This window comes from Lactuca virosa, chromosome 5, assembly GCF_052849685.1.
Source record: "Lactuca virosa cultivar CGN04683 chromosome 5, Lactuca_virosa_CGN04683_v6, whole genome shotgun sequence".
NCBI lineage: Eukaryota > Viridiplantae > Streptophyta > Magnoliopsida > Asterales > Asteraceae > Lactuca > Lactuca virosa.
In genome coordinates, this window is record NC_136430.1 from 165997622 (window position 1) to 166011387 (window position 13766).

At 31.9% G+C, this 13766-nt stretch overlaps 1 long non-coding RNA gene and 1 pseudogene across 3 annotated transcripts; one reads left to right on the top strand and one right to left on the bottom strand.

Annotated features, from left to right (window-relative positions):
- The first annotated feature begins 2582 nt into the window (after positions 1-2582).
- Positions 2583-3341, top strand: LOC145111981 (secreted RxLR effector protein 161 pseudogene; annotated as a pseudogene).
- Positions 3342-11009: 7668 nt separating this feature from the next.
- LOC145112364 (uncharacterized) lies at positions 11010-13282 on the bottom strand. Of its 3 annotated transcripts, XR_013710513.1 has the most exons (4): positions 12500-13282; positions 12378-12420; positions 11698-12236; positions 11010-11313 (listed from the first exon to the last, which is right to left on the bottom strand). It is a non-coding gene; the product is annotated as an uncharacterized LOC145112364 (long non-coding RNA). The 3 variants fall into 3 exon arrangements; XR_013710512.1 differs by lacking the exon at positions 11010-11313 and having other exon boundaries at positions 11392-12236; XR_013710514.1 differs by lacking the exons at positions 11010-11313; positions 12378-12420 and having other exon boundaries at positions 11392-12236.
- Between the last annotated feature and the right edge of the window lie 484 nt (positions 13283-13766).

Sequence of the window (13766 nt, forward strand, 5' to 3'; positions counted from 1 at the left end):
GAATCACTTCATGGATTTTATCACGAGTGATCATGAGACGATAATATCCTATATTCTTCAAACCTAGAGATATGAGTTGTTACTATGAGTTGGTTATACATTGATTGCACGAAACCGCATTGGTAACTCGATGTTATAAAACGTGCCTTTGTGTATGATTCAACAAGTAGTAGAACAAGCCATATTAGTCGAAGTTTATCCATTCCTTTTACCTTCGGGATAAAAGCGATATCTGTGGGCCCCTCGATGATTTAATGATGATACATGTGAGTGCTTGGCCAAGCCAGGACTGATTTGATCTGTTCAATCAGTCAGTCATCATGAATCGGAAATCGGGAAACAACAAATGGACAGAGAGAATGATTTATAATCCATGTCTCAGTCCATATGATATCTAGAATGGAGGAATATATGATCCATTATCTAATGGACAAGTCATTGACAAAGGTCAGAGTTCATCGACAAGGTCAGAGTTCGACAGCGGCTTTTGAGAGCTACGATTGCCAGTTGGTTTTTGAAGTCATACGCAATAATAGTTTTAGACTTATCCAAGTGGTAGACTGTTGGATTAGTGTCTAAGTCCATAACTATAATTGGTATGTACTTGACCCGACTCGGCATGGTCCATTTGGGTTGCATGGCATCGGAACATTTGGATAGACTCTTTGTGAGAAGAGGACATTTGTGACATATTAATATATTATAAGTTCTAATATATTAATATGAAATCATGTTATTTAATTAGTATTGATCAAGAATTAATTTGGACTTAATTTAGTGATCAAAAGAATATATGGGGATTGATTGTCTAAATCATTAATTCTTATATATATGTGGGCCTATGATCCAAGATTCCTTATGTTGGGTTTAACCCATGTGGTGACCCATGGATACTCCATGGAGGTTAAAACCCATGGAGCATAAGGAATGGGTAAAGTAATGAGTTACATGGTGTAACCCTAATAGCCACACTATATAAAGACCCCTTTAGCTCAAGAAATTGGCACTAGTGATACATATGTGAGGGCTAGCCGATTTGAGCATGGAGTGTCTTCTTCTCATGGTTATTCCATGTGTTGGTGATGTTGTGTGAACCATTTGAGGTGTCACACTTGGGGCACTAGGCTCTCGAGCTTCATGAAGTCAAGCTACATCAACAAGGTATGTATTCTATCCATTTTATTACCCAAGTATGAAAAGATTGTATGCTAGTTAGGGTAATACCTTGGAATATTCATATTTGCATGTATAATAGATAAAACATAGATCCAATGTATTTAGGGTTGCATGTATACTTAGGAGTGTTAGAATGCTCAAAACCCAACAGATGTGGCATGGAAAATTTCCATCCTTATCTTATATGAACGTTTGGGGATGTGGAGCTTATGTTAGACAAGAGACTTCTAGCAAACTTGAGCCTAGATCTACCAAATGCATTTTTGTAGGATATCCTAAAGATTGTTTAGGATATTAACATCCCTAGTGAGAATAATATCTTTATTTCATGAGAAGTTGAATTCTTAGAAAGCAAGTTTCTAATGTGTAAGGCTAATGGGAGGCGTGTGGAACTTGAAGAAGGTCAAGAACCTCATCCCGATGCATCTTTAGTTGACACTAGTACTAAAGAAAAGGTTGTTGAAGATGAAGAGATCACTGTCCTTCAACCTACTAAAACACAAGGCGTTCGCAGATCTGGTAGAATTCGTCATGAACCTAAGAGATATGGATTTCTCATTGACGAGTGCTTCGTAATGACGAATGATGATGAGCCGGTCAGCTACCAATGTGCGATGACAAATCCCGAATCTGCCAAATGGCTTGAAGCCATGAACGCTGAGATGCAATCCATGAGAGAAAATCAAGTTTGGGACGTGGTTGATCTTCCTCCCAATAGCAAGACTGTTGGAAGTAAGTGGGTCTTGAAGAAGAAGACTGACATGGATGGAAATTTACACACATTCAAAGCAATATTGGTTGCTAAAGGATTCACTCAAACTCATGGGGTTGATTATGATGAAACCTTTTCACCGGTCGCTATGATTAAATCAATTAGGATACTACCTGCCATAGCCGCATGTTATGACTATGAGATATAGCAAATGGATGTCAAAACCGCTTTTCTAAATGACATTTGGAAGAAGATGTCTACATTGATCAACCCGAAGGTTTTGTCGACGAAAAGCATCCTAATAAAATGTGTAAACTCAAGAGATGCATTTATGGGTTAAAGCTAGCATCTCATAACTGGAATCATTGTTTTGATGATGAAATCACAAAGTATGGTTTTATTAGAAATGAAGATGAATCTTGTGTTTACATGAGAACTAGTGGGAGCTCGGTGACATTCTTGGTCCTATATGTGGTCATTGATCATGGGAAATCACATTCAACCTTTACAAGGTGTAAAGACTTGGCTTGGAAAGTGTTTCTCAATGAAGGACCTAGGTGAGGCACAATACATTCTTGGAATTAAAATCTATAGAGATAGATCAAAACAATTATTAGGTCTATGCCAAGGTACATGTATTGAGAAAGTATTGAAACAGTTCAATATGGAAAACTATAAGAGAGGATTTGTACCCATGGCACATGGCATTTTACTAAGTTCATCTCAATATCCTAGCACAAAGGCTAAGCTAGACAAGATGAAAGATATTCCATATGCTTCTGCAATTGGATCCATCATGTATGCCATGAATTGTACAAGACTTGATCTTGCTTATGCTATGAGCATGGTAAGCAAGTTCCAGCAAAATCCAGGGGAGAGTCATTGGAGAGCTGTGAAGAACATCCTAAAGTACTTACGAAGAACTAAGGCTTTCTTCCTCGTCTATAGAGGCGTGGAAGAAAGCTTAAGTGTTAAGTGCTACACCGATGCTTCCTTCACAACTGATCGAGATGATTGCAAATCGCAATCAAGATATGTATTCATTATTAATGGAGGTGTGGTATCTTGGAAAAGCTCCAATCAAAGTGTTGTTGCACAATCCACTATAGAGTCAGAATACATTGTTGCTTCTAAAGCTGCACAAGAGGCTGCTTGGATGAAGAAATTCATTGGGGATCTATGGGTAGTTCCTACCATTCAGGATCCCCTAGACATTTTCTGTGACAATGAGGGTGCTATTGCTTTGGCAAAAGAACCCCGAGCACACAAGAAGACCAGGCATATTAGCCGCAGATTCAACTTCATCCGGTATAAAGTTGATGAATGTGAAATTAGTATTCGCAAAGTTCAGACTGATCTATGTTCCTCAAGCAAAGCCTTCGACACTATATTACGGACCCTTTCACAAAGCTTCTTCCTCAAGCAAAATTTGAAGGACATGCTCAAGGAATAGGACTTCGCTATTCTAGTGATTGTATTTGATCTATGTATTAGTATTAAATATTGGAACATTATATAACATCATCTATTGTAATGACTATGATATATATATATATATATATATATATATATATATATATATATATATATATATATATGGCATATGATCTTTTTTATTAAATATTTTTTGTGTTCTTAATTAACATGTTTAATCCTTGAGTAATTTTATTCAATCTAAAACTCCATAGTCAGTTATTATTATGGGAGCAATAATGAAATAAGACTAATATGAAATGGGATGGTTGACAAAGTGTTGTAACCAGTTTCGTAGGTACTTACTAGAGAGTAAGTATTGGAGTGAACCGTTCAAGATCACTTCATGGATCGATGTCATGAATGATACTTGATAAAAGGTAATATCTGTATATCCTTAACACTTGAGATACATATATGTGACTTGAGTGTGAGGAACGTTATGCTTTGATGCAGTCAAAAGCTGTTCTTTTATTAGGCAGTTATAAAAGCTATTGTCAGGCGTGACGTAAACCATGCAAGAGGCGTATGTAGTTAAGATGGGATTTGTTCCTCTTATACGTTGAGAGTTATACATCTAAGGCCTGATGTAAAGTTGAACACTTATATGAGATTGACTGCAATCCATATCTCAAGTTCAACATGATGTCTGTAGCAAAGGGATGACTGATAAACTTACCTTACTCACCAATTGTAGCCTTGGGGCTTCTGGGGAATTGGGCGTTGATGGAATGGCACTATGTCATATGTTGTTGGGGGCAGTGAAATGTTGCTAGACGTTCACCACTGTCTATATCAATTTGATATGAGTCTTGCACAAGTGGGAGATTGAAAGATCTAGTATGCTCAAGAGTCATATTAAAATAATATTGCTAAATAACATATGATCCTAAGGGTCACACTAACAACAACGTGATACAAATGATTATTTATTAGAAATTGATTTTAATAAATATTCATAAACTCTTATAATAAATTGGGAAAATATTTATTTCAAGGAAATAATTATTTTACAATACAAGTAACACATTATTTCATAATGTATGAATTAATAAGTCATGTACAACATTTTGGACTAGTTGAGTATTTTGTCTTTTACCTAAAGACAAAGTTTATATTTTATAAACTTGGAGTTTATAAAATTTAAACATTTTGTATTCTTTTTAAAGACATGACCGAAACTAGTCTAGACTAGTTAGGGCATGGCCTTTTGTATTTGTTTATTGAAGACCATAATATAGTGTAGAAATATTTACTGGATTTATCTACAAAAAAATATTGTTTAAATATATTGCTATTGTTAATTATATATATATATATATATATATATATATATATATATATATATATATATATATATATATATATATATATATATATATATTAAAGCACTAGAGGTTTAGGAAATGGTATCTTTTTTGAGTTCCAGACTTTTGCTTTACCCCCTCGCTCACTTTGACACCTTTCCACCCTAACCACAGTTCTATAGACGTTATGAATACTAAATTTTCAATTTTTTTTTTTTTTTGCATTTTTGTCCAAATATTGTCTATTATTTGACAATTTTGGACTACTCCCACCTCCCGCCTATCAAATCACGTTTTTAAGGAAAATAACTTATAAGTCCAACGAAGTTTTCAAACTGTTCAAAAAACCCAATTATGTTTTGTCTGTTCAAGAAAACGCAACGAACTTAACCTTTTTTCTAAAAAAGCCCAACTAACTTACACTTTCGTTCACTTCTCATTTAGGGTCAACCGACTAATAAAAGTCAACGAATGAAATGGCTTATGACGTGCAATTAAATATCGGAAAATGACTTGTAAGACCATCGAAGTTTCAAAACCGTTCAAAAAACCCCAATCATGTTTTGTTTGTTGAAAAAAACCCAACAAACTTACGTTTTTGTTCAAATCTCATTAGAGGCAACCAGATTCATTAAGGATACAACTAGTTGGCGAATGACATGGCATTATATTTAATGACATGGAATAAACAGATTATAATTGCCCTTTATATATCGATTTAGGGCGTGGAGAAGAGAAAAACGAACGACGTCTATGTTCGATCTCTTTTAGTAGTTACTTCTTATTCTTCCTCTCAATCGTTGATGTCCAACTCAAGATCTACAAAGAAGATATTTGATGATGAAAACCCTTGTGGATGTGGACGCCCTTCTTGGATTTGGACATCTAGAACAGAGGATCATCCAGAGAAAAAAGTTCAGGGCTTGTTCGAACAAACTTCATGGCTTGTTCGAACAGATGGGTAAGTGTAATTGAAAGCTTTATCATGTCCATATTCTATCTATTTGTTTGGTTTCTTTCAAAAACAAAAACTTATTAAAATGGACATGATAAAGCTTTCAATTACACTTACCCATCTGTTCAAACAAGCCCTAAACATTATCTCTGGATGATCCTGCATTCTAGATGTCCAAATCCGAAAAGGGCGTCTACATCCACAAGATTTTGCATCATCAAATATCTGCTTTGTAGATCTTGAGTTGGACATCAAATATTGAGAGGAAGAAGAAGAAGTAGCTATTACAAGAGATCGAACACAGACGTCATTTTTTTTCTTTTCTCCAAGCCCTAAATCGATATATAAAGGGAAATTCGAATCTGTTTATTCTATGTCATTAAATATAACGTCATGTCATTTGCCAACTAGTTGTATACCTAATGAATCTGGTTGCCTCTAATGAGAATTGAACAAAAGCGTAAGTCTGGTAGGTTTTTTTCAACAAACAAAACATGATTGAGGGTTTTTGAACGGTTTTGAAACTTCGTTGGTCTTACAAGCCATTTTCCGATATTTAATTTCACACAATAAGTCATGTCATTTGTTGACTTTCATTCGCCAGTTGACCCTAAAAGAGAAGTGTAAGTTAGTTAGGCTTTTTTAGACAAAAGGTTAAATCCGTTGGGTTTTCTTGAACAGAAAAAACATAATTGGGGTTTTTTGTACGGTTTGGAAACTTCGTTGGGCTTATAATTCATTTTCCCTGTTTTTAACTCTGTTTCCACCGCCTACTTACTTCGAAGGAGATGCATACATCTTTTCCACCGCCTTATCGGTTTCAAACATACATAACACCATTTTGTTTCACCTTTATCGGTTTTAAACATAAATGGCGACCGAATTGGTTTCCTTGATTTAGTTGAATTTGTGTCATCCCATGTTGAATACGTGAAGAAGGTAAGTGTTAATGTATTAGTAATGGAATTATATCAAGTAACTTTTACATGGTCATACATGATAATCGAAGCAAATTTTAATAGTTATGAACGTAGTTTAACAAGTTAGTCAACATGTTTGACTTATATAAAACAACGTCAGTTGTGAATAACATTTTCTTTCTCTGTCTTTGTGCCCGATAACCTCCACAAAACCTTCTCTCTTCTACCCCCAAAATAATGACGATAAGGCTTCATAACTCGACTCCTTCGTCTCCGCCAATATATATATATATATATATATATATATATATATATATATATATATATATATATATATATATATATATATATATATATATATATATATATATAATTCTCGTGGCTCTGTGGGAACAGGAATGTTATTAGTTTTTGGGTTTTGCCACATTTTTGTAGCTTTTTCCAAAGCTGCCCCGTTTGTATTTTTGCTGTTTTATCCATTTTGACAATTCAAAACCCAAATAAAAAATATCATTTCATGCTCTTTTATTAATTAATAACCTTAGGCTAAATGAAAAAATAGATTGTTAAATGTGGCATTCTACCCTAATCATAGCGTTGTAGTTCCAATCATATTATTTTCAAGGCATTGTACTTTAATTTTTTTTTTTTTGAAAGCTTTGATTCTCAGGAGCCACGATTAAATCAACAGTTAACCAACTCTATCAACACCATTCAACCACCAAGAGTTTTATGGGACCGTTGCCTATGTTTGCTGGCCAATCCTGAAATGGTCATTAGGAAACTCTGTTAACTTGAGTTACAATTTTTGATGTTTTATCAATTTTGCCAATTCAAAACCAAATTAATATCAAAACCCGATTCACTCCATGCGAAGCATTGGCTTCTCCTAATTATATATAAATATATATGGTCACATAGGCACATCAATCAAATATCAAATAAATAATATATATGCTAGGTTTGGTTAATGAAATAGGTACGGTTTTACTCGGTTATTCTCCACAGACAAAAAACTCACAGATTAAGAAAGTGTTAATTAACATTAACTTTATACAATAAAATAACAGTTTTGTCTTTACTTTGTATTTAATGTTCCATTAAATGTTTAGTTGGTTAAGTAATAATGAGTGTGTATTTTGGTAAAAATGTTACTCCCTCCGTCCCAAAATTATTGTCCACAGAAAAAAAAAAACACACAAAGTAAGGAAACATTAATTACACTAACTTTATACAATAAAATGTCAGTTTTGTTCTTACTTTGAATTTAATGTTCCATTAAATGCTTAGTTTGTTAAGTAATAATGAATGAGTATTTTTGGTAAATATGTTATTTATTTTTAAAATTTGACTATTATTTTGGGACAAACCAAAAAGGAAAGATGAACTATAATTTTGGGATGGATGGAGTATTTATTTTTAGAAGTTGACTATTATTTTGGGACAAACCAAAAAGGAAAGATGAATTATAATTTTGGGATGGAGGGAGTAACATTTTTACCAAAATACACACTCATTATTACTTAACCAACTAAACATTTAATAGAACATTAAATACAAAGTAATGACAAAACTGTTATTTTATTGTATAAAGTTAATGTTAACTAACGCTTTCTTAATCTGTGATTTTTTTTGTCTGTGGACAATAATTTTGGAACGGAGGAAGTGTGTGTGTGTGTGTGTATATATATATATATATATATATATATATATATATATATATATATATATATATATATATATATATATATATAGGGTCCGGTTCTAGTGATGAATCTTTTTTCGGTGATGACACCTTAAAAGAATTGAATTTTTTTAAAAAAAAAAATACAAATCATAAAATCGAGCATAGTACTATATTCGGGAGAAAAAATTTGAAATTTTTTTTGCATCATAAAAATTGAATCATAGATCATAAAAATGATATATGCTTATATTTTAATGATCCAATTTTTTTTTCCAATTTTTTTCTCTCTGATGTAGTACTATGCTCGATTTTATGATTTGTATATTTTTTGGATTTTTTTTCAATTTTTTGATGGTGTTCTCACGAGTACTCACTTTAAAATGAGTCCTTATCCGATCATATATATATATATATATATATATATATATATATATATATATATATATATATATATATATATATATATATATATATATATATATATATATATATATATATATAGTAGTAATAGAGAGAGAGAGAGGATCGGATAAGGACTCCTTTTAAAGTGAGTACTCGTGAGTCAGGTTCATTTGAGACCATGCTAATTTTGTGAAACCATGAGACCAAATCTAAAAATAATTTTAAAATGCAAAATAAAAAGAAAAATCCAAAAATTCTTTTTTTAATTATTATTTTCGGAACTTTATTTAACTAAAAAAAATAAAAAAAATTACCGTTTTTTTTGAAAAATTCGTGAAATATTCTAATAGAATATTACACTGTACATTTCTAATATGATTTTTAGAATGTTTAGAATATTCTACTAGATTTGCCAGATATGTAGAATATTCTAAATATTCTATTAAAATATGTAAAAAATGTATTTTTTTTGTATTTATTTTTTATTTTTTTTGGTATTTTTATTTTTTTGGAAAATATATATTCCGAAAATAATATTGGAAAAAAAAATTTCAAAAAATTTCAATTATTTTACATTTTAAAAATGTTTTTGTTTTATCTACTAAATTAGTGGCTATGATTGCGTCTCACGGTCTCACAAAATTAAGCTGTCTCACATGAACCTAACCCTATATATATATATATATATATATATATATATATATATATATATATATATATATATATATATATATATATATATATATATATATACTAGTAGTTTACCCGCGCAAAGCGGCAGGCAGCGATTAATTCTTTTTGGTGAATAGTTTCATTGCGATTTTTATTTTTATTTCGAAAACATGCATTTGATGGCGATTGATCATAAATTAGTTTTCGTGGTGGACGGTAAATAGTTTTCTTTCAGGGAATTGTATCTTTCGAAAAAAATGCATTCAATCGAAAAATATCATTTACTGTTATACATTTATATATAACTGGAGACCACGAATAGTCATAGAAAAACTATGTCTAATTGGAAACTATTTTGTATTCAATTTTAAATGAATCTTATCACCATCAAATAGACAAAGAGGGAATATATGTTGGACAATAATATTTATTATCCAACACAATGATAGATGGCTATCTATTGATTATAGTATAAATGGTATTCTTTTTAATATTTGCATATCAATCGTGTATCATTATTAAGACGATGGACCAAACTTAGAATGAAACATGTTAATTATTATTTTTTGAAAAAAAAAATCTATGTTGCATTAGCGGTTTTTGAAATGTTGGAACCGAAACCTGTTACACCGGTTACGATTTAGGAACCAATTTCGATTTTCGATTTATAAGGGTAAGAAACTTTCATGGTGTAAAGTCATGTGATTATGTTGTGGAGATTTGGTTAGAATATTTTAAAATGTGATCCTATTTCAATTTAATTAAATTGTCCGATGCATCTTTAAAAGATAGTTTCAATCCAATTATGCAATGGAATGTGAATCACCACTACATTTGAGAACTAAAAATGTTGTTTTGAAGCATAGATTATTAAAGATGTTGGGTCATTTCCATCTATTTATTTAGATATTCTTGTGGTATAATATATTTCGGAATATCACATGTGTTTCTTTGAGATATTATAAATAAAATTAATCAGCGAAAAATTCTTAAATAGCAATAAATGTTTGAATTTTGTCATATAACAAACAAAATATTATTATTACTACATTTATTAGTCTTTTTTTATTTTAATGGTAATTATTATTATTATTATTATTATTATTATTATTATTATTGTTATTTTGTCTTATTTTCACCAAAGATCCTTAGGAAATTAAAATAAAATATGGTTCTCGTTCACTTTATCATTTTTATGTTTGCATTATATATTCTAATAAAAACAACAATTTTCATTTGTTTATTATGCATTGTTTTTTAATTTGAAAGCCCTTACATTCCACTTTGAATATATTTCCATATCTCTAAATCAAAATAGATGTTCCTTAGGGAAGATTGGCATATTACCTTTTATTATTCTTGAAACGATATCCCCACTTTTTTCATCTCCTACAAACCAACTACAAACCAAAAATCTAAATTATACATCAAATTAATGGAACTTTTGACCATTAACATATATTTTATGATTATACAGGTCCAGGTGATATGCAAAACGATGAATTGATTAAATTCGTTCTTTTCTAGTTAGTAATTACACAACAAAACTACCAAAAATAACCCCCTTTAACTAAGTCCCTCCAACAACCAGGTCAAATTTAAAAATGCTACCTGGCATTCCATTATCGGCCTAACAAACATGTAAAAGAAAATAGATTACTTGCAAAAATAACTTAATAAGATAAAACAAAATAATGTGTATATATATTAACTTCAAGACTTGATAGTATCGACTAATACAATTGTTAAGATGTAAAATAAATCAAGTTGACATCTACGAGAAATTATAAACATTTGCATCCTATAAGTTAATAGTGATTGCAAAGGGACATACATTGATTAAAAAAACAGAATAACAAACCTCTAGGAAGACTAAATGAATCAAACAGTGAATGAATACCAATAATAAAGATTGAGGTGAATCAATGTCGAACATGACTCTCATCTATAATATTTTATTGTTTTCAGAGTAGTACATCTTGTTCCTCAAAAGTAAGACTTGGTAGAATCTATACCAAAAAGTGATATATTATATTAGTGAATTATGATAATACAATTCAAATGAACACTATGTTGTGAGACATTCATAATAAATTTATAGAATTGATTAGAACTTCTACTCATGTAGAATCAATCTTTGAGATATACAACAGTTGCCAATTTCTAGCCATAATGCCAGTTTTCTTGGGCAAAAGGCAGAAAGAGGGGGGGGGGGGGGGGGGCAGTGACGAAAACATAGAACAACCAATCAAAAAGGTGGAATGGTTAAGTATTAGAAAGTAAGTCGCATCATAACAGCTTAAATTGAAAAATGAAGCTATTGACATTGGATCACATATGTTCAAGAAACCACTTTATGCACCACACTCTTGTACCTTCCATTAGTTATTTACCTGAAAAGGGTGATGTTTTAATAAATCCTTTAGCATTTCAAGAGACTGGTATGATTCTTGAACCAAAAAGTACTTTCAAATCTAGGATTAATGTCAATTCTGTTGAGATACAAAACAATGTAATATGAAAAAGATATTCCCACTATCAGAATACTATGTAATCAGGACTCAATTTCATAACCATGGAGACCCACAACAAAATTAAACCACATATCCAAATAATCACAAAAACCTTACAAATATTAGGCTTCATCTTCATATGAATTGCCAGATGAGGAAAGCCAATCAACATCATTCCATATATACACTAGTAAATGTCCAAGCAACACAAAATGATGCAAAAAAAATATAAATTAGAAACATAAAATGATACAGGAAATTGATGAAAAGGAAGAAATAAACTAACAAAAATCATATGAAACTGCAAAACAAAAGGTTGAAATTGTGTAGAAGACGAACCTGAGCAATGTATCGTACATGAATAAAGAAAACGACCTTCTTCCTCGTTTTTCTTTCTCTCCTTCGTATATATCTCAGATCTGCACAAAGAGAACAATAACTAAAGTGATTTAGCTCATTCATATGTTAGAAATTTGGATTGTACGCAATAAAGGTAGGTAGTGTACAGAATCAAATTAGATGAACAACTTGAACAACTGAAATTGAGAGAGAGAAAGAACCTGAATGAATTTAGGGGATCAAATCCAGTTTAGGGTATATTTACTGATATTAAAAGGAATTTACAAATTAAAACCAGAAGCTTGAATCCATATAGATTTAAGGCTCATCTGTGATAACATACCGTAGATCTAAATCGGTGGTCAACGAAGAAGAAGAAGAAGAAAGTACTGATGCATTTGATGGTGGTTGTGTAATTAGAGGTTGCGACGGTGGCAGCAGTATAGAGCGGTGAGTGATGGTGGAGGTGATGCTGAGTGTGAGTGGTGTTAGATATGAGATTGTGGCGACTGCATCGATGGTAATGGCGGCGGTGGTGAGTGGTGTTGGTCACTGTCTACTAAGAGAGAGGGGAAATATGAGAAGGTGGTGTGGTGCCAATGAGCGGATGAAGCAAAGACGTTGGTGTATGGTGATAATGGGGGAGACTGGAAGGAGGGACAGGTTTTTGGAATTTTACCACTAGAAGATAAGAGATATAGGCGACGGGAAGCCGATGCTTGGGCTTGAAAATTAGGGATTTGAATGAGTCTTCAATATTTTAAGCAAAAATATTAGGTCGATGGCGATTTGAATTAGTCTTTGTACCACCGGTTCTTATCGATTGTCTGATTTGTTGAGTTTGGAAGGAGAAGCGGACGTTCAAACATCCACCATAGCAGTGATGAAGGGGGGCCACCGATGCAGGTAAGCGATGTCGTGAGGGTGGTGACCGGTGATTGGGGGCGGCAGTGGCAAATGAGTTTTTTGGTTAGGCTTCTACTTTTCAGGGAGAGAAGGGGGATGAAGGAGTGTGAATGATCCAATCATAGTGGTGATTGCTTTCTGTTGTTCGCTTGTGAGTTGTGACCTAACAGTGGTGAGAAAGGAGATGTTATATAAATGGTAGTTGGTGTTGACCGATTCATTATGCTGCTGAAAGTGTGGAATACCAATTCTGGCTATTTTTTCTTTTATTTGACCAGATAAGATTGGGATGCATCAATTTATTGTAAAAAACGCATTGGTCTTGTACCTCTTAATTTTCAGCCTTTGATCAAATTTGCATAATAAGTAATAAAGATATATATATATATATATATATATATATATATATATATATAGGGACGATCCTACGTATATTCAAAGGGTGTCCAAGGACACCCCTTACTTTGAAATTTTATTTAGAGTATATAAGATTTTTTTAGGACACCCTTGATTTTTTTAGAAGGACACCCATGAATTCTTTAACCAAACCAAATCAATAATTCATACATAATTGTAACATATTAGTATAAAATTTTATAAAATGGAAACAGTTAGAAAAAATAGGAAACGGAAAATAAGAGGAAATGAATAAGCAAAGAAATAAAAAATGATATGGAAGACGGGTAAAAGTTAAAAACTTGAAA